This window comes from Triturus cristatus, chromosome 2_2 (assembly GCF_964204655.1).
Source record: "Triturus cristatus chromosome 2_2, aTriCri1.1, whole genome shotgun sequence".
In the NCBI taxonomy this organism is placed as follows: Eukaryota; Metazoa; Chordata; class Amphibia; order Caudata; family Salamandridae; genus Triturus; species Triturus cristatus.
In genome coordinates this window covers 557,602,890-557,624,730 of record NC_140582.1, presented here as the reverse complement: position 1 = coordinate 557,624,730, position 21,841 = coordinate 557,602,890, and positions in this window count along the sequence as shown.

Sequence of the window (21,841 nt, the reverse complement as noted above, 5' to 3'; positions counted from 1 at the left end):
CCACTGCTCTGCTGAAAAGTCATAATCGGGCCTCAATGTACATTCTGCAACCAACAGCCATTTTGTTTATGAAATTTTTAAATTAATAGCACTAGCCCATGTCCCAGTAACCGAAGTTGCTAATCATTACAACCTTTTGATTGAAGCCCCTATTAAAAAGCCATTGAAAATAAACTAACTCCCCTACTTGACTATTTTGAAAATACCTGGGTGGGAAGACAGCATAGATCTGGGCACCAACATCAGCCATAATTCCACATTCCATGGTGGAATGTGTACAAGAGTACCCTAGCCCAAGAAGCAAAAATCAACAATGCAGTGGACGGATGGCATAATGCCTTCAGTCAACCCACCCTACATAAATTACTTGAATCTATTCAAAAAGAACAAAGCTATCAAAAACGAAGAGCCTGATTATGAGTCCAGTGGTCGTAAGACTGTAGTCCGTCTGCCACATTATAACTTCAACAGTTGTTGCGGCGGAGGACCACCGGTTGTGCCAGGCGGAGAGAGAGCTACGCCACAATGTAACATGCTGAGCCGGACTGGCACAGTACCGCTCAGCATATTACGAGTTCCGACCGCCGCCAGCCATTTGGTGGTGGGAGCACTGCCAGGGGGATACATTCAGGGGGGCACAATATGCGCCCCCCCTGTCTCTTTTACCCCAATGTTCCAGCAAAGCATGCAAGCCACCATCCATGCTGGAACTTTTTTGATGCTCCCATTGAGGTGCCTGTTTTACAGGCACTGCATTGAGAAACTCGAAGGACCATCCGTGTTACATGACTTCAACTCGTAATTAGGTGGGAAGTCCTTGCACTGCTTTGGCGCAGCTGTGTCGGTGGAAAGCTGGCGTAACTACACCAAAGTCGTAGTCAGGACCTAAGGCTAAAGCAATCCATAACACAACTGTGCCCAAAACTAACAAAACAAACTAAAACAATACTAAAGGTCTAGAATACTTAGAAACCATAGCAAAATCTATACTCTAAATCTAACTCTTTTCCTACAAAAAATTCAATAGAAATGAAAAAAAACAGAAACCTAATTCTCAAACTTTTTAAAAAATATTTTAAATATCTGTATTATGTGAAAAAATATATATCTAACAAGTAATTATTATTTGACATAATAACAATATTTATAATCTTAAAAATATTTATAATATAGTGTGGGTTAGCCACTCCCTATTTACAACACTAAGTTAGCATAACCGAGCCAACAGTTAGAATGCCAGCTTGCCGTTTCAGCTGCTTTGCACGCAACACTGTTATTCATTTTAGAAATGCTTACTCGACTTTGCCTTACAGGATAACAGTTTATTGTTTAACATTCTTAACACTGTGCTGCGACCTTCGTCTGTACATCATGTAAAGAACAAGTCTAGGACACTAGACGGTGCAGAGTGTTGTGTTCAGATTGATCGTACCGCTTTTTAGACATATCATACATGCAGCTGCCAATATCTGAAGGACAAGTGCCTTTAATATTACAGTACAGAATGTTTTAGAATTCATTCGAACAGAAGAGCTGATGCATGAGAGACCTTCTGATCCTTTGATGTGATTCCACTAAGCTGATCTATACGGTATGGGGTCCCCCTTGTTAGCCTAAGAGACCTTCTATTAGTATAATAAACCTATTAGTTACTAGAGAAAGGAGTGTGGCTGTTTACCACTGTCATTATTATTATGATTGCTCCTTTCATTGTGTATGGTATTGTAACAATGCTGATGGTTCTGATCTTAATCATTTGTCTGCTAGTGTTAGCCAAAGTACTGCATCTTAGGACACGAGGTTTATAAAATAAACTCTTTAAACTTTACCGTGTCTGTATTATTCTGTTGTGGACTGCTAAATAAGTACAAACAGGTAGTTCGGATTCCCACCATTCCTGAGAAATATCTAAGTCGCATGTTCTGGTTTGTCTATACATTGGGACCGCCTAGCTAGATCTAGGCTAACGAATGGGACACTAAGCTAGTCGGATATGGGGTTCTTGGTTCTGAGGGGAGTTTCTGGTACACCACAATTCTCTGAGGTCCTGGTTTCCTGCGCATAGTTCTGTGCATACGCAGAATCCCTGCAACAATAACTAAATAAATAGCCGACAAAAAATATACAATATCCAAACAAATCTACCACAATCCTCCAAACATAAAAATAAAACATTTCAAATTAATGCTAAATTGAAAATCCACAATTAAATAAATAACAATTCCTACACACTTTAAATAATTAAGAACTACTTACAGTTTTATATCTGCAGACCTTCATCCAATCAACAGTTGGGAAACAACAATCCTTGGAAATCCATTTTTGCATTGTAACACCCAAAAAACAATGGAAAAATACAAATGTCTAAAATTAAATCCATCAATATAATCCTCAGTAGCGTACAGCAATAAAAAACACGGAAAATAGATTAAAATAGATTAAAATAAAGAAAAGTTCCAGGAAACCCGAAAAATAAAGGAAATCTAAAATAATTATTCATTTATAATAAACTAATACATATTTCTATTAAAAAAATATAAAATAACAAACAGGACCTCCATCAAACTCCAAATCAGGAACAAATCCACCTGTTACAAAAAAGCAATACAAATCCCTCCCGCACATACATATGCTAATAATACTATACATTACACTTTTAAACAACCACAATAACTCAACACATACTTATCTACCCATGACTAATTTTCTACAACACATAGGGGCCGATTCCGATCCGCATGTTTTCCGGCCGACTCGTACAGCTGTACGAGTGAGCCAGTACGATGCGAGCTACATGAAATTCACTGACCGAGTTGTTTCCGGGTCCGAACCGCTCCGTACGTCTCGGTCGTAAGCTAACCGTGGCGTGCAATGGATGCGATTCACGACCGAGCCAGTACGATGCACGCGTCGGTCAGCCTGTGCGAGCCGGAGTGTCCGGCTCACAAAAGCTCCCGAAGTCAGACTTCGGGGGTCCGCGTCGGACCCCCCGACACCCACAGCCATACGACTCACACACAGGGGGAGACCTTTGGGTCTCCCCAACACAAGCATCGACGGTGCAGATGGCACCGGCGCGTACCCACTGTAGGGGGCGCACTTGTTCGAGACGTGTCCATTCAGTCAATGGGAGCGCATGCACGCTTCGTACTACTGGCTCCCATGTGCAGTTACATTGTAATCTAATTTTCGGAACCGCTGACCTATGGTCGGGCGGTTCCCTCACCGAACAGGTCTCAGTCAGAGGAGACTCTGACTGACATTGTAATCAGGGCCATAATGTATATTTACACGCAAATATGTATTTTACATTATTCTATGCTACTTAAAAGTGTATATGTTTATGTTCAATATCCCAATATATTATAAGCAGTATTAATTAAATAATATTATCAAAAATAATATTATTTTGTAAATAGTATTTCAAAATATCTTACATTACAAAAAGTAATAAATGTATATCTATTTATTTTTCTCAAAATTGCAATTTGTGGGCGAATAGTACGATGTCGGTCGGAAAACCTCGGACCGCTTGTTGGCTGAATGCGAACCGTTTTAGTGGCTTTCAAACCGACTCAGGGGCATATTATCAAGCCAGGCGATACAATTATCGCCGCTTTAGCATCTAACATGGGCTTCAATTGGAATTCCATAGAGCATATTATCAAGCCCATTATCGCCATTTTATCGGCAGTTTTCTGCCGCTAAAGCGGCGATAATTTTATCGCCTGGCTTGATAATATGCCCCTCAGTCGGTTTGCAGTCCGATCGACTGATTACAATGTCAGCGGTCGGAACGTAAACTGGCCGGTCATTCAGACTCATTTCCGACTGGCTCTAGGAGTATTCCTGTCGGTTGGAACAGCACTGCAATCCCCTATGGACGGCATTTCTGCCATCTGGATTATGATGTTGGTTGCTCACAGCCATTGCGTTCCAGCCTTTCCGAGGTCTGTCAGAAAGCAACCTTGGGGACACTTAGCTGGGCCCCCTTGCCTCCGCACACTACAGTTAGTGGTCGGGGGATACCTAGGGTCCCCCTCTGTATAACCCTGCTCTGTGTGGCAGGCACCATGGGGTGCCTGCCACAGGGTGCAGGGTTTTACACACACACCCATTTCTCTATAGGAGCCTGTATTATGACTGGTTTAAGGCCGTAACACAAACTACCATAGAGAACAGTGGGAATCTGACTAAACAGTGTTCGGTCATATCGTAATTGGTTGGTCTGAACCCCCAACCTTAGATCTGCCGGTCCCGAGCCTAAGATGGTGTCCGACATCGTAATCAGGACCCTAAAGTACTTGCTATACATCGGAAATATAGTAATGTATTTTTTTTTACAATACAATATTAAATACAATTAAACACAATTAAACACAAATAGATAATGTAAAAACCTGTTCTATGTGTTATGTAAAACCTAGCTCAATTCTTATCTGTATAAGTAAAAATGTGTCAAAGAAGGTGCTGGACACTAAGTGGTCTATTATGATGTAGGGTGGATTGTCACGGCAGCGGTGGTGATCCGCCCTACATCATACCCCGCCGCCACCCATTTTCCCCCGCAATATTAGTCGACCGGGCAGAAAAGGGTCTGGATATGGTGGCGGTGTCTAGCATCCATATTAGCATGGGTGCGGGAAGCAGCCTTTTGCCGCCACGGAAAGGCATGCGGATTTTGCTTTTGGGGACCCGTTGCAGGCCCCCAGGGTATTGGGGAGTGGGGGGTGCACAGGGGGTTACCTGTGGTACCCCCTACATTGTTACAGACAAGGTGGCAGGCACTACGCTGTGCCTGTCACCTTGTTCATGACGATGCACAGCGTGCATTCCCAGCATTGTGGCGGGCGGTGCTGTGAGCACCGCCCACCACAATGCTGGGAATAGAGGATGCCGCCGCCATGGTGGCGGTGGCATCCTAATTGCAGGTGAGAGACCACCGCACAACTGGTGGCCGGTCCCAGCACCGCTAGGGTGGCAGGCAGACTTTAGGCCCCTAAATATATATAATTTACTAACCCCACTCCAAACTACCTTAAAACAGGGAAGGTGCTGGACACTAAACATACATAATTTACTATTTCCACACCAATCTACCTTATGCCAAAAAAGGTGCCGGCTTCCAAGTGGCTCAAGGAGCCTGTCAGCCTGTTGGAACCGGCCCGGAATCCAAATGAACGGCGTTTTACAATGTCTGGACTATGATGCACGGTTTCCAGCAGGGTTTCCATGCTGGCCTTTCCAACATGGAAACCCTGTTGGAAAGTATGTTTGGGGGACCCTAGCAGGACCCCTTTCCTTTGCGGCCTTGGTTGGTGGCCGAAGGGGCACCTATGGTGCCCCCCTGTTAATCCCTGCACCCCATGGCAGGCACCACCAAGTCCCTGCCATGGAGTTTAGGGATTAACACCACCTCACATTTTCCTATGGTGCAACCTCACCATGTGCGGTCGCATCATAATGAGGCAGTCGGGACCGCCTACCGGAGGTTGGTCGGTCCCGTTTCTGAGACAGCGTCCACCCGAAATCGTAATAGGCCCCATATAATTTACTATTCCCACTCCAATCTACCTTAAGATAAGAAAGGTGCTGGACATTAAAGTTACATACTTTACTATTCCCACTCCCACCTACATTAAGTCAAGGAAGGTGCTGGATGCTAAACATACATAATCTATTATTCCCACTCCAATATAGTTTATGTAAAAGAAAAATACCATACACAAACCATACATAATAAACTATTTACACCCACATATATCTTAAGTCTACATACACAATTTATATTAGTACAACAATATACCTTAAATTAGAATAGAATTTCATTATTAAACCTACATAATTAACTATTACCACACCAGTGTATCTTAAACCATGCAAGATACTAAACAGTAAATAATGTCACCTCACCAATATAAATAAAGTTAAATTAGCAATTGAACAGAGATCATACATAATGTATTAATAAATCTTCCAAATAATTCAACTCTATAAACTAAACAATATGATGTTTAATACATTAGTATTCTCTCTCCAAATGCAATGATTGTTTTTTCAATAATTGTATATTATTTTTTATTTTTTAACTTCAAATTTTAAATAATCTATTAAAACCATTACACATATGTAATTTATGATTTGGAATCCCAACTTAACCTTTTAAAGCAAATTAAAATTTATTAATACATAACATTTTTTTCCAATTTTAATTTTTCTAAAAACTCTAACACCTTTTTCAAATTAATAACTCAAATGTTATTATTTTATTACAAAATATAAATAATTGTTTTTGTTTACATTATAAAATAAACTTAGCATAACATTATTAACCAAACACAACAATATTTCCCTATGTTATTTTTTTTTTAAATATTGCAAATTATTACAAATGATTTAACCATTATCAATGAAATAATTTAGGGTCCGATTACGATGACGGTGTGACCGCCACCGACAGCCCATCGGTGGTGATCCCACCACCATCGCAAGCATGTTTACCGCCTGCCTCATTTGGATGGTGGGTGGATGTGTGGCAGTCGGAAAAACCGACTGCCACGGGACTGACAGTCGGAATGATCCCGACTGCCCATCTGACCTCCCACATTCCACAAAATGGCAGCGGTGCCTGCCAGGCACTGCCATAGGGATAATGATATCCCTTTCCGGCTGTCTGTCAGCGGCGGTTAACTCACCATGACAAGGCAGGTAAAAACGGTCTTGGGGGCCCCCTTCTCCCCTGGGCATTGGACATGGGAACCCATGCATATCCCAGCCTCATGTGGCAGGCACCGTATGGTGCTTGCAACATAGTGGAAGGATATGTAACAACTTATTTTCATTGTAATGTGGCGGGAGCTGCAGACCGTAGCACCCGCCACAATACAATGAATAGACATTGCGGCCACCGTAGTGGCAGTAGCATAGTAACTTGGCGTTTGGGACTGCCGCTTCGTAGGCAGGTGGTCCCCATTCCGAATGGATGGCAGACAGACGTAAGTTCATCTGCCTTCCTAATGAGGGCCTTAATTTGATTTCTTTTTCATTTACATATTTTAAAAATAAATTGTAAATACATTTAAATATAAATACATACTAAATTGAAATGTTATGCTAAATAATTGCTTTTCCACCAATTAATTTATACAACATTTTATTGAAATTTATTTATTTACATCATATTTTTTTTAAATATATATAATATTTAAATAAAATCAACTGTCTACAAAACAATTTTTAATAAATACAAATACATTCTTCAAACACAGCTAAATCATAAACATTTTTGAAAATACACCAACACATATCAATTTATCACAACCAAAAACAAACTAAATATATTGATTTATTCATCACTAATATCTGTATATTTTTTTAATTTAATTTTTTTATTACAATATTATAAAAACCAACTGTACATAAAAATTACATTTTAAATAAAAAAACATTAATATGTACTTTACCCTTTACTATAATTCAAATTTTTAAAAATATTTTTTAACCAAATTTGTTCTAAATTCCTCAATAATTGCTAAAACCTACACACCAAAATCAATTGCTGAACAAACATTTTTTTCTCAAATTATTTTTTTTCTAAAAATGTGTAACTCATAAATAAAATTAAAAAAATTGAATTTTGTTTCAAGAAATTTTGAAACCAATTTCTTTTTTTTAAAAATTACTCCACAACCTTATCCTCAATAAACCTGACACCCCGCTCCTATCATTTTGTGTTAAAATTCAGATTTAATTAAATACTATACAATTTATTTTTAATATATTTTAAATTACTCCCCACCCCTACTCCCTATAAACCTAACATCCTGCTCCTAAAAAAACTACTAAACACAAAAAATAACCATTTAAATTATATAAAAAAAATACAGATATTCATTACCAAGGGCCCGATTACGGTGGCGGGCGACTCAACCATATCGGGGATTTTGGACCACCCGACAGGCTGTCGGCTGTCCCGACATAGGTATTTTGATGCGACTGCCACCAAGGCGGTCACAATACCTATTTTTTGCATTGTGGAGGGTGCTGCTGGCTGCAGCACCCGCCACAATGCAAAAAGGGACAATTTACATTTCCCTGCACTACGTGGTAGACACCATGTGGTGCCTGCCACATGCTGCAGGGATCTGTAGGGGGGCACCCTAGGTACCCCCTAGGTCACATGTCTGGGGGCCAGGGGGAAGGGGGGCCCACTACGGACCCCCAAAGTCCCTTTCCTCCAGCCTTTTCATGGCGGGTTAACCACCATGAAAAGGCCTGTGGAAAGTAGGCCTGGGCCAAAATTCCGTTCCGTTCGCGGAAATTGCGATATTTTGGCATTTTTGCGTTCCGCGGAAAGCGCGAAAATGTCAACATTTCCGCATTCCGCAGCTTAGCGATAATTTGTTTCTTGCTCGCGCTGTAAAACAATACATTCTCGCGTTCCCGCGATCGCCTTACCTGAAACCCCGCGTTTGCCGACAAGTTTTCCCGACCCGGTCGCGTTCTCCACGAGATGTTGGATTTTGGTAGCCATTTTGCGCTGTCTCGCGACAGTTCGCGGCCGCATTAACGTCATTTGTCACGCGATCACGTCATTTGTCGCGCGATCACGTCTTTCTTCTCGCGATCATGCACCGCGCGAGTATGAGAAGATTGAGATCTCGAACATGTCATTCTACATCGCGAGCCAGAGGATGAGGACGCGGGCACGTCTAATCGAACGCGAACAGGAGAAAGAGACCCCGAACACGTCATATCCAACGCGACAGGGACAAAGAAGAGAAAGCGATCATGTCGTTTTCGACACGCCGGCGGAAGTAATGTGAAGCTCGAGAACTCAACAACGTAAAATTTTCAATTTGGAGAGGAATATCGGCTCTAGCAGCATGAAACCATCTGCAAATGCTGATTTTGGATGAAAAGAACTCCTTACATTGACATTTGGCTTTCCTTTTTTGTGCAAGGAGTCATTTTTTTAAAAGGTGGAGAGAGGGAGGAAGTGACACAGAATCTCCAACTTCCTGTTCATGTCCAGCAGGCTCCTCCCAGTGCTTTGTCCATCTCCTGCTCATTCTGCCTTTGGATTTGGAGCTGGAAAGATCACTCTTTTTGTCTGCTGCATCATTGCAATTGGATTTGAGGATTTTTGGAATAGGATATTTTACAAGTAAGTGGTTGTTGTGTTTGTTTGATTGTGGGCATTGCAGTTGTTGTAACTACAATTTATTTTTGATAATTAATTATCATCATTCCTTTTTTTTATTTTTTTTTATTTTGTGGGTAGTAGTAGTAGGCCCGAGCTAGCCATGGGCATGGCCTCATGGGTGTGTGTGTGCATGATGAAGCAACTATTCCTTTTGTTGTTTTTTTAATGTATTTCATTTTCAAGCACATTTAGGGCATGGATGGCAGTGGATTGAGTTGGGGAAGTGTGTTTTTTGGGGGTGGCCTTTGTGATGTTGTTGGGCCTGGCCATGTGGCTGGTGGCCATTTTGAGGCCTAGGCCTGCAAGCTTGCCTGGCCTTGTCTGCCAACAGGCCTGCTTTTTCATCCACTAGGATCAGAGCAGGTAGCCACAGCTTTATTAATCAAGTGTTTTCTGTGTGATCTGTTGAATTTAGACATCATTTAGGGCATGGATGGCATTGGATTGAGTTGGGGAAGTGTGTTTTTTGGGGGTGGCCTTTGTGATGTTGTTGGGCCTGGCCATGTGGCTGGTGGCCATTTTGAGGCCTAGGCCTGCAAGCTTGCCTGGCCTTGTCTGCCAACAGGCCTGCTTTTTCATCCACTAGGATCAGAGCAGGTAGCTACAGCTTTATTAATCAAGTGTTTTCTGTGTGATCTGTTGAATTTAGACATCATTTAGGGCATGGATGGCATTGGATTGAGTTGGGGAAGTGTGTTTTTTGGGGTGGCCTTTGTGATGTTGTTGGGCCTGGCCATGTGGCTGGTGGCCATTTTGAGGCCTAGGGCTGCAAGCTTGCCTGGCCTTGTCTGCCAACAGGCCTGCTTTTTCATCCACTAGGATAAGAGCAGGTAGCCACAGCTTTATTAATCAAGTGTTTTCTGTGTGATCTGTTGAATTTAGACATCATTTAGGGCATGGATGGCATTGGATTAAGTTGGGGAAGTGTGTTTTTTGGGGGTGGCCTTTGTGATGTTGTTGGGCCTGGCCATGTGGCTGGTGCCCATTTTGAGGCCTAGGCCTGCAAGCTTGCCTGGCCTTGTCTGCCAACAGGCCTGCTTTTTCATCCACTAGGATCAGAGCAGGTAGCCACAGCTTTATTAATCAAGTGTTTTCTGTGTGATCTGTTGAATTTAGACATCATTTAGGGCATGGATGGCATTGGATTGAGTTGGGGAAGTGTGTTTTTTGGGGGTGGCCTTTGTGATGTTGTTGGGCCTGGCCATGTGGCTGGTGGCCATTTTGAGGCCTAGGCCTGCAAGCTTGCCTGGCCTTGTCTGCCAACAGGCCTGCTTTTTCATCCACTAGGATCAGAGCAGGTAGCCACAGCTTTATTAATCAAGTGTTTTCTGTGTGATCTGTTGAATTTAGACATCATTTAGGGCATGGATGGCATTGGATTGAGTTGTGGAAGTGTGTTTTTTGGGGGTGGCCTTTGTGATGTTGTTGGGCCTGGCCATGTGGCTGGTGGCCATTTTGAGGCCTAGGCCTGCAAGCTTGCCTGGCCTTGTCTGCCAACAGGCCTGCTTTTTCATCCACTAGGATCAGAGCAGGTAGCCACAGCTTTATTAATCAAGTGTTTTCTGTGTGATCTGTTGAATTTAGACATCAGTTAGGGCATGGATGGCATTGGATTGAGTTGGGGAAGTGTGTTTTTTGGGGGTGGCCTTTGTGATGTTGTTGGGCCTGGCCATGTGGCTGGTGGCCATTTTGAGGCCTAGGCCTGCAAGCTTGCCTGGCCTTGTCTGCCAACAGGCCTGCTTTTTCATCCACTAGGATCAGAGCAGGTAGCCACAGCTTTATTAATCAAGTGTTTTCTGTGTGATCTGTTGAATTTAGACATCATTTAGGGCATGGATGGCATTGGATTGAGTTGGGGAAGTGTGTTTTTTGGGGGTGGCCTTTGTGATGTTGTTGGGCCTGGCCATGTGGCTGGTGGCCATTTTGAGGCCTAGGCCTGCAAGCTTGCCTGGCCTTGTCTGTCAACAGGCCTGCTTTTTCATCCACTAGGATCAGAGCAGGTAGCCACAGCTTTATTAATCAAGTGTTTTCTGTGTGATCTGTTGAATTTAGACATCATTTAGGGCATGGATGGCATTGGATTGAGTTGGGGAAGTGTGTTTTTTGGGGTGGCCTTTCTGATGTTGGTTGTCTTAAAGACATGCTTTTGTTGTATGTGTCTGGTGTGTTGGTGTGCAATGCATGCACCCTGCAGACCTATTTGGGGCCTGTGAATGTTCGTATTTTCATTTTGTTGCATTAAAAAGGCAGAGCAGTGTGCTTTAGCATGCATCCTTTACCTGGCTTTTATAGGCCTTTTGTTAGCTCCTGGTGTTTCCGAGGCCCCCGGCTTGTTTGTGATTTGTGAGTGTCCATGTGGGTGGTGGCCTTTTTTGGTGTTTGGACTGTGAGTTATTAGTGTCCTGCTTTTGCCATAGGCCTGCATGGTTTTCCTATTGGCTATTTGGCTTACTGCTTCCATCCATCCTCCCCCTTTGCCAGCAGCAGCTCCATGGATGCTGAGATGCTCAAATAATTTAATGGCCCACCCCACTTTCATTACATTTTTATTTTGGTGGTTATTATTAACTTTCCTATCCTTCCTGAGAGTGTAGTGTGTGGCTGTACACAGTAGTATAACATAGCTGTAGTTAAAAAAAAAGTCATAAATGGCTAGACTATCTTTTGTTTGCACTAGTACAGTACTAAGTAACTGAACCACAACAACAAATGCAACATTTCACTGATGTTCTTCTCCTGTCTTATTTGCTTTTAGGTGCACAAAAGACAGAGTAGGAGGTGTCATCAGCATCATCCGGCTACCTGTTGTACTGCCAGCCAGACAGAAGTCCTGCTGCGCATCACGTCCACGTGTGACCAGAACTTGTTGTGCATCCTGCCTGACGTCTGAAGAAGATGGCCCCAAAGAAAGGTACCAGGTCCAGTACCAAGAAAGTTGCCGGTGAGAAGAAGGAACTGAAAAAGGAAGTGCCATTAACCACGACTGGTGGTGTGCCGGCCAATGTTTTTTTTGGCACCAAAGCGTTGTCCGGGAACCAAGCTGGGAGCAGCACAGCAGTCCAACCCCACCAACCTAGGCCCAAGAGCTTTAGTGTCGCAGAGGTAGCCAGTCTACTAACGAGCAGCGATGTTGAAGAAATGTCATTACCGCAAAGTAGTACACAATCAAGTTCAACGCAGGCGCAAACTCAGCAGATCAGTGTGCAGCCGCCGCAACAAGAACAGAAGCAGCCGCCGCAAGAAGAACAGAAGCAGCCACCGCAACAAGAACAGCAGCAGCCGCCGCAACAAGAACAGCAGCAGCCGCCGCAACAAGAACAGCAGCAGCCGCCGCAACAAGAACAGCATTAGCCGCCGCAACAAGAACAGCAGCAGCCGCCGCAACAAGAACAGCAGCAGCCGCCGCAACAAGAACAGCAGCAGCCGCCGCAACAAGAATAGCAGCAGCTGCCGCAACAGCCCACCATAGTAGTTGTTGCTCCTGACGTAGGGGCATTTCAGGAAATCGAGCTTCCTGCAGACAAAGTGGAGCAAAGTCAAACCACTGTTTCAGAAGATCTATTGTCTTACAGACCACCAGCAAGGAAAAGGAGGCTTAGTCCATCATCTTCTTCTTCAAGCCCCGCTTCTGATGATCGTGATGACACTTGGGTCCCACCAGCTCGGTCTGAGAGTGATATACGCCACAAGACAATGCTTCTGAAAAGGAAGGTCCCAGAAAAACTTAGAGTTATGGAGGTAGATGTAGAAGAGGGGGGTGATGATGTTGATGAAGACGAGCCAGTCATCACGCACATTACTCCCGCCCCAAAGGGATTGGAGACCGACATTCTCACCCTATCCAGAAAGGCTGCTACTGAGCGGGATGTAGCACGGATCTCACCAACACAGGTTACACCACCACTACCTCCAGCTGCCATATTTTCCAAGGCCCGGCAGGGACCTACATCCATCTCAACCATCTCAGTAGGAAGTGGTAGTAAAAGTCACAGTGTAGGTGGACAGGGTCACATATTTTCAAGCACCCCCTCAAGTTCATCTGGTGTTGAAAGTGGCACATCCAGCAGTGGCAGAAAGTTCTCGTCCCCAGTTTGGGACTTTCTGTTAGCGCCAAGGAGGAGAACGTTGCTATATGCTCAATTTGTCGGCAAGGTGTTCGGCGTGTTAAGCTTGGTACAAACTATGGTACCGGAGGACAAGCAAGTCATCTCAGAATACACCACACTATCGTGTGTGAGGATCACCTACTTAAGTTAAAAGAAAGTAGAAAAACTAAACCCATTGAAGTTGCTCAGGATTCAGAATCAGGGAGCGATATTATTGTGGTGGCAGGTGAAGAACAGGGAGGCATTTCTAGCCCTGTCTCCAGTAGTGCAGTCACTGCAGTGGTAACGCCCACATCCTCCTCAGTAACATCAGAGTGGCACCGCAGTAAGAGCCATACTCAGAGTGTGGGTGAGACACCAAGGCGACCGGCGAGTACCTCAATGAGACAATCTGTGTCGTTGAGCCTTAGTGGGTTAATGAAAACAGCACCACTAAGGAAAGTAAGCCAGCCTACCATTGAGAGCATGTTTAGGTTGGAGGGGCAGTTCCAACGCAACCACCCAACGGCACGATTGTACAATGCGAAGCTGGCTAAAATGTTAGCGCTGGACCTTCTTCCTTTTTCATTTGTGGAAGGGGTGGGTTTCCTTGAATTTGTGTATGCCATCTGCCCGAAATGGAAAGTTCCCAACCGGTCCTATTTCGCAAGAATTGCTGTTCCGGCACTACATCATGATGTGCTGGAATTGGTTGGACAAGCTTTGGAGAAGAGTGCTGTGCACAATATCCACCTGACAACAGACATGTGGAGCAGTTGCCAAGCCCCAGATTACATGTACATCACTGCACACTGGATCTCTTTTGTGGGGGTTAGAGATAAACTATCTGCACGAGGTGTTGTTGACACAGCTGCGATTTTTGAAGGTACTCAGAAACATGCAACTGTAGCCATGTTCGCCATGGAGAAATCTCATACGGCTGAAAACATTTTAGAAGAGTTTCGCACCAAGGTTTTGGAATGGCTGCGGCCCAGAGGGCTTGGTATTGGTTTTGTTGCCACAGACAATGGCAGTAATGTACTTAAGGCCATGGAACTTGGTTCCTATTTCAGGGTTTCGTGTTTGGCACACTGCATAAACATAGTGCAAGGCTTTCTGAAAAAAGAACCCATAGTCAGCAATTTACTGGCCATCTGCCGAAGAATATGCACTCATTTCAGCCATTCTTTTAAAGCTCGGAAGCAGCTGAGGATCATCCAACGTGAATTTAGGATGCCAGTCAAGGCACTCATCCAGGAGGTGGCAACACGTTGGAACTCAACGTATTACATGCTTGATCGTCTGTACGAACAGCACAGGTCCCTCCATGAATATGTCTGGTACAGAAGCAGTGATGCTAGTGTTAAAGGCATGACCCTTCAGAGGGAGCAATGGACCCTAATTAAATGCCTGACTGAGATGCTGTCTCCTTTTGAGGTCTTCACACGTGAAGTCAGCAAGGAGGACTGTACAATGGGCCAAGCTATCCCATTGTTGCAAATGCTAGAGCATGAGCTGAATAATGTATCTGAATCCTACAAAGGTGTAGAGGACAGAAGGCAAGCCCATGACTTGGTGGAGAGCTTATCCAGGCGCTTATCTGAAAATGTAAGGACACAAAATAAAATTTTGTCACAAGAACATTACATTTGTGCCACAATTCTGGATCCACGTGCAAAATTAGGACTATTCCTTGCTTTTTCCGACAATGATGTTGCCCGCTACAAAAGTTGTATAGCTGAAGCAGCCATTAAGTTTGAAAACGAAGGGCTGCTAATTAAAAGCCCGCCACATCAACCCACAACAAGTACTGATACTGAAGCAGGCCATGCAGAATCAAGTGCAACTTCGTCGGCTGAGGGCAGTGCGGTTGGCTCACAATCACAACACTAACCATCACTATCGACTACAGAAACAAAAACTGGATCATTAGGCCGAGTACAATCATCATCATTACAGGATTGGTATGTAAAGATGGGCTATTGTAAGCACAGTGCTGATGCACAGAAAAAACAGCACAAAAGCTTACCATCAGCAACCCTGAACATTGAGCGGATGGTCCAGGCCTATCTGGACGACCCAACAGAGGTGTACGTTGATCAAAACCCATTGCACTATTGGTATAGGAAAAGGTCTGAATGGCCACAGCTCAGCAGGCTGGCGATAAGCTATCTGGCTTGCCCTGTCACAAGTGTCTCTTCCGAACGTGTTTTCAGTGCTGCTGGTTCCATTGTAACATTGAGAAGAACCAGTCTATCTCCAAAATACGTGGAGAGGTTAACAATGATCAAAATGAATCAGCACTTCATACCACCGAATTACACAATGCATGAATCAACAGAGGAAGATGAGGACAGCGGCTCAGGTGACGGAAGTATTGTGTCAGATGATTACCTACTACTGGAAGAACCCCCAGAGTTTGAGGACGAGCTATACTTCCCTGACAATTAGGCTCGCACTTACTGTCTTCCTCCCTTTTTCCCCCCTTTGTTTATGTGTCTGTCGTTCCGGTTATAAACTTGTGAATCGCCACAAATCCATTATCACCATCTTCTACTCTTCTAATTTAATATACAAGTTTCAGGTGTCTGCCATTTGACAGTACAGTCCTCCGAATCCAGCTCCTCCCCTCGATCATACTGAATCTCCTGCTCAATTCCATTTCCCTCACGAATGATGATTGGATGATGGTTCAAACTTTCCCCGTCCTTCCAAAACAAGTGGACCATGAATCAGATGACTACTATAGCTATCCTCCTTTCAGAGCCGAGAGAGACTGGCCATTAACTGAAAATAAGATGGAACAGGTAATGATTGATGCCATGCATTGGACGCAGAGTCGCAGACTGAATGATTTAGATTTTGTTGTGTTTGTTGCGCATGAATTTATGTAATTGTGCACTGCCACTAATCAGCTTTCTACAGAACACACTAATTTTCCCCTTCTTGCAAATAAGAAATGTGTACTTCTCCTGCATCTTGGTGATACTTTGCTTTTAATTCAATACAGGAAGGGGACTCACTCAATCTGCGCAATGCAAATGACTGTGACACAACAGCACCGTCCATCATGATGATGGTGAAATAGACGGCCCGTTAACAAGATGAGATGGAACAGGTAATGATTGATGCCATGCATTGGCCGCAGACTCGCAGACTGAATGATGTAGATTTTGTTGTGTTTGTTGCGCATGAATTTATGTAATTGTGCACTGCCACTAATCAACTTTCTACAGAACACACTAATTTTTCCCTTCTTGCAAATAAGAAATGTGTACTTCTCCTGCATCTTGGTGATACATTGCTTTTAATTTAATACAGGAAGGGGACTCACTCAATCTGCGCAATGCAAATGACTGTGACACAACAGCACCGTCCATCATGATGATGGCGAAAGAGATGGCCCGTTAACTTAAGATGAGAAGGAACAGGTAATGAATGATGACAATTAATGGCATGCATTGGACACCTGACTCTGAGCTATTGGTCTTTGTGTTTGCGTTGTTTGTTTGTTGTGCACAAAGTGATGTCAAAGTGTACTAGTAGTAATCTATCTTTCTGTACACAATAAAGAATGACTCAAGTCAGTAATATTTATATTTCTACTCTTGTTGTGTCATAAAAAATATACTTATACTGCAGGCCGATCTTCAGTCAGTCAATTAAAGTATCAGAGATGATGATGAAGTCAGGAGAATGTTTCAGGAGTGGCATAAAATGGAAAAGCCTAAAGGTAAACACGTCAACAACAACCACAGCAGACCCAAATGTCTGTGTAGAAGTTGAATAGAGTGTAGCGGTGGGATGACTGCAGTGCATTGATTTTACTAACTTAAACTGTAAAATGCTATGTTTGGAATGGATAATGTGCTTTGCGTTTGTCCAACTCTTTGAGAGAAAAAAAAGGACTCTAAAGTGTTAACGTAGGATGTGCTAATGCTAAGCACTGTGGCCCTGCTCTCTCCTGTTACTGTTGAAGGTAAATGCTGGAAACTAGAGTAGAGATGATGCATATGCATACATGCCACCTCGGAAAGTGTTCTTGTTGCACTACACCATCACTTGTGCATTTGTTTTCACTTTCTTTCTCAATATCCCCTTTGGTTTTCCATCTAAAATTACAGGCCGGGCCTTGCCCAAAACTTTGTAAAACATTACAATGCATATTAATTACCTTACCAATCAATCACCTTTTTTTTTCCAGACGGGCAGTGGCGAGTGGCGAGGCGACACACCCAAGATTGATGGACATGGGGAGCAAGAGTAATGCCGAGATGCAAAAATCCAGTCCACATTTTTGACCAGGATAAGACAGTAACAGTATCCACTTTTAACTTCTTTTAAATAATTTGATTAATATCTTGTATACAATCTTTACAACAGTGTGTTCTTGGAGTTGTTATTATCAATCATCATTAGGTTTGCTCTGTGTTTACGATTCTTCCCTACCAATATTTAAAATCTCTATTTGCTATCTGTTAAAGCATTAAGGCCGGAACAACAGAACAAGAACTAGAAGTGTATGTAATCCGGGTCTCTCATCATCATGCATGCATTGCCTTTTTCTCCCTTAACATATGGATATGGTAGTCTTCAATGATTGTCGTTCATTTGTCTATGTATGCATACTGTTTTTCTATGTCAAACCTTTCCCAAAAACCCCCTTCCCATCCATTCAACAAACCCTAACCCTCTTCCCCCGGGCTGTGTGACTTATTGTCGAGGTGTAACTAAATTAAATGTACACCAATACTTAATCACACACTTGCTGGGGCGGATGTGGTGAAAGCAACACTACTTCAATTTCAAGGCAGAGCGATGATCTTCTTCTGCTTGGCCACCCATGAGTAGGATATTTCAGAGGTTATTTTATTTAACAAAGGAACATATACCTCAGCATGAATTGCCGGCATTGATTGGATTTGTTTGTTGTCATTCCTCATATACAGCACTAACTTTTAGACTGTAGGCATAGTCAAGTGACTCGACACAACTATAGTTTGTAACTCTGTCTAGTAGGCTATCCTCCTAACCACCATTCAGTTTTTTTGTCAAATATTTGAGCATATTATTGTTGCTCGGTAAGTTCTGTACTGTACTTCATTCAACTACTCCTCTAACAGTCTCTCAAAGGCCATTGACTGTCTCCTTTTCTTTTTTTGGAAATGCTGCCGCCTTGCCAGTGTCTACTACTACTACTATACTACCACCACCACCACCACCACATCAATCATGGCATGTATGAAAAAGGAAACCATCTTCACCATACAGCCAGTGCTGTGCCACAGTTGGACATAAACATCAAGCACCGGTAAGAGAGAAGTTTGGGGGAGGCAGAATTAATAATGGACATGTTGTCAATGATTTCATTTTCACACACCACTCCAAGGAATGCATAGACTAGAGGACAGACCGAAAGTACTAGAAGGACCAGTCAATGAGTGAGGTGTGTCGCATCTATCTGTTTGTGTCTTATACAGTCAGCAATTATTGAAATCAAACACAGGCTATGGGCGGCCATGCACCAGCAAGGAAACAGTGTGATGTAAAACAGTTACCCCACCTACAAAACATTAACAACATTGCATGTAACATAGAACAATATATTTAATTTACCCCTAACAAAAATAAACTAAACCCACAAAAGCTGACCCACCCCCCTCCCTAACCCCAACCAATGTCCATAGAGCGAAGTCCACAACACCCAAACAAGTTCCCACCCACCCACCCAAACAAGAATTAAAAAAGGGGCAGAACAGGATGACAGGGACTAAGTGGTGGGGCGGGACTGAAGGAGGACACGCATCTGGCGCATTTCGTCCTCTAAACGGGCGACGCGGCGTCTAAGGCCGCGGCAGTTGCAGCCACAGAGGGGGGGGGGCACCGGAGATGGCACGGTGGCGGCGGGCAGCCGCCAGACGGTGGTGCCGTACCGCTGGAGGGCGGTGGCTGGGGCCCGGGGCACTGGAGGAGACTTGAACAAATGCTGCCGCAGTCTCCTCCTCCTCCTCGGCTAGGACCACCAGCCGCCGGTGTTCCCGCTGGATTGCCTCCAGCTTCCGGCGCCGTGCCTTGGCGGCCAACTCCTTCCGGTTGAGTTTCGGAGTAGCTGTGTATCAAAAAGAAAAAAACAAGACAATTGTAAAATATACTCTTAGAAAAACAGTAGGACAAGGTAATTATTTATACACATAGTGGCATGGTAGAGTAGCACTATAAAATAAAGCACAGTAGTACATAACATTTTAAATGTCGCCCGTCCTTCTTCCTTCCACCCGTCTTTCACTTTTTAGTTGAACAGTGCACCAGGTGCTCTTCTCCATAAAACTTTCAAAGCGGAGTTGAAATCAGATAGATGAGGTCATTGGTTACTCAATACTCCGGCTCCTAGTCCTATGCCAAATAAAGGGAATTCTAGTCTTCTAGTTCACTCTTCAAACGTCCACAACAACTCATACTTACTTACGACATCGGATAGCGGGCAGACTTTGTCCACCCGCCATCCTCATGCTAAAAAGGGTGGGGGTCCCGTGGGGACAATTAATTAGGATGATGCGCCCGGCACAGTGGCGGGCGCATCCTGTTTTTTTTTTTACATTCTGGTTGGCTTTGCTGAAAGCCATGCTAAAATGTTGTGCTTCTTTTCCAAGCACAACATGACGGGCCCCGCACGGAGCCTGTCACGTTTTGCTTTGAAAGGCGGGGGGGTACCATAGCATAGGTAGGTACCCTCCATGGGGGCCCCCAAGCATACTCTGCAATGTCTGCATGCCTTTCCGTGGCGGACGGCAATGCCGCCACGCAAAGGCATTCCAAAATGCAGATTATATGGCTGGCGGTGTGTTCAGAGAGACACCACCGCCATATTGAACCCTTTTCCGCCTGGTCGACATGTGGGGGGTCTGAATATTTTCTACAGGGATGGCGGGTTTGCCCCTTGCGTGTTGGCAGTGAATTTCAGCCGGCCCGGCGGGGGCAATACGCCCACCATCCTAATGGGGCCCTAAGTCACAACTGTACAGTATACATATACATACAGTACACCCTTGCAGTGAGTGTACTGTCAAGTTCAACAATAGTTAAGGATTATGAATCTAACTTACCACCGCCCGCCACTGGTGCTGCCACTCCCCCTACTGCTCCGTTGCTATCTGCAGCAACTGCCGCATCCTCACCCTCCGCGTCGCCTTCGCGGGCCCCGGCAATGGTGGTCGGTAGTCCACCTAGAAAGCATTACACATTTATTAGGCGTCATATACACCTCCCCCTATTGATCAGTAGCAAGGTTGAAAAATGAGTTAATACTAACATACATCACTAGTACAAATCAGGTAGTAGTAGAGTAGACACTAATAGTTATATATGATCATTGTAGCCTTTGCTTAATTAGCCCTAGCCATGCTACCATTTTACCTTTGTGGCTTTTATTTTTGCACATGTGACGTTACCTTTACCTTGCAGCTTCTGAAGACACCTTTGAGCCCACATGACCTGCCTCACACTGCTACTGTCTAGTCTACGCGCTGCGTACAAGCGGTCCACAAACATTAACAAGCCACTTTTTTAGGAAGTACTGGTGTACTACTGTTACTGTTAGTCCATATTGCTTATCCATAGATGCTACACTTTTTGGCACGGCTGCGAAATGCTTGTAAGTTGCAATATACTAACGCACACCATTTCTTTTTTCGCATTACAGACGCAAGATTCCCTTCTACGAACCAGAGCTTCTGAATGATGCAACAACTACCAGTACTAGGTTCTTCTAAGGTGAGGGGTCCCTTCACTCACATCTTCTTTTATAAATTTATATAAACTAAATTGCTATGGGATGGTGGTGCTGCCTTCCACCACTGTACAGTTATCATGATTTAATTCCCAACTGTATAAGTGTAACAATGTATATTGTTTTAATGTTATTGATTTTCCGGTTGGTGCTGCTAAGAAAACAGTGTACAGACCTTCTCAAATTGAAATAAACATTTTGAACTTACATAGACTTGGTGGTATTTGGTGTGGATTAACTTACACGAGTGAGCAAATTAAAGTAAGGGTGTGCATGTGAATTGCTTCCACGACTGAGAGGTTGGGTGTGTTGTGTTCTGGGTTGTCTACTTGTTGGGTATCTTGGGGGGAGGGTTCCGAGACCTAATAGTTATGACAAGACAGTACTATAGTCAAGCAGTGGAATTGTGGTGGGTGCGGAATTTCTGATTGAGGTGTGCAAGGAAGGTCCAACCTACCATCACCAACATCCTATTTTCTGGTGCAAATGTATGTGCAAGATCCCTACAACAGTAGTATGTCCTATAGGGTATCATATCAAAATAGTAATAAATCTGGTAGGGCTGTTGTTGCTGTGAATTTTCAAAGCCTGAAGATCAATAAGAGTAAAAGTAGTACAAGACGACGACCCAACGGATTGGACTCAATGGCTCGAGCTACTGGTGAATATGAGTTTTATATTACAACCTTTCACAAAGAGTGGCACTGGCCAACTGGGCAAGACTAGCTACTACAGTACAGACAGACTGATAGTATGTAGTAGTAG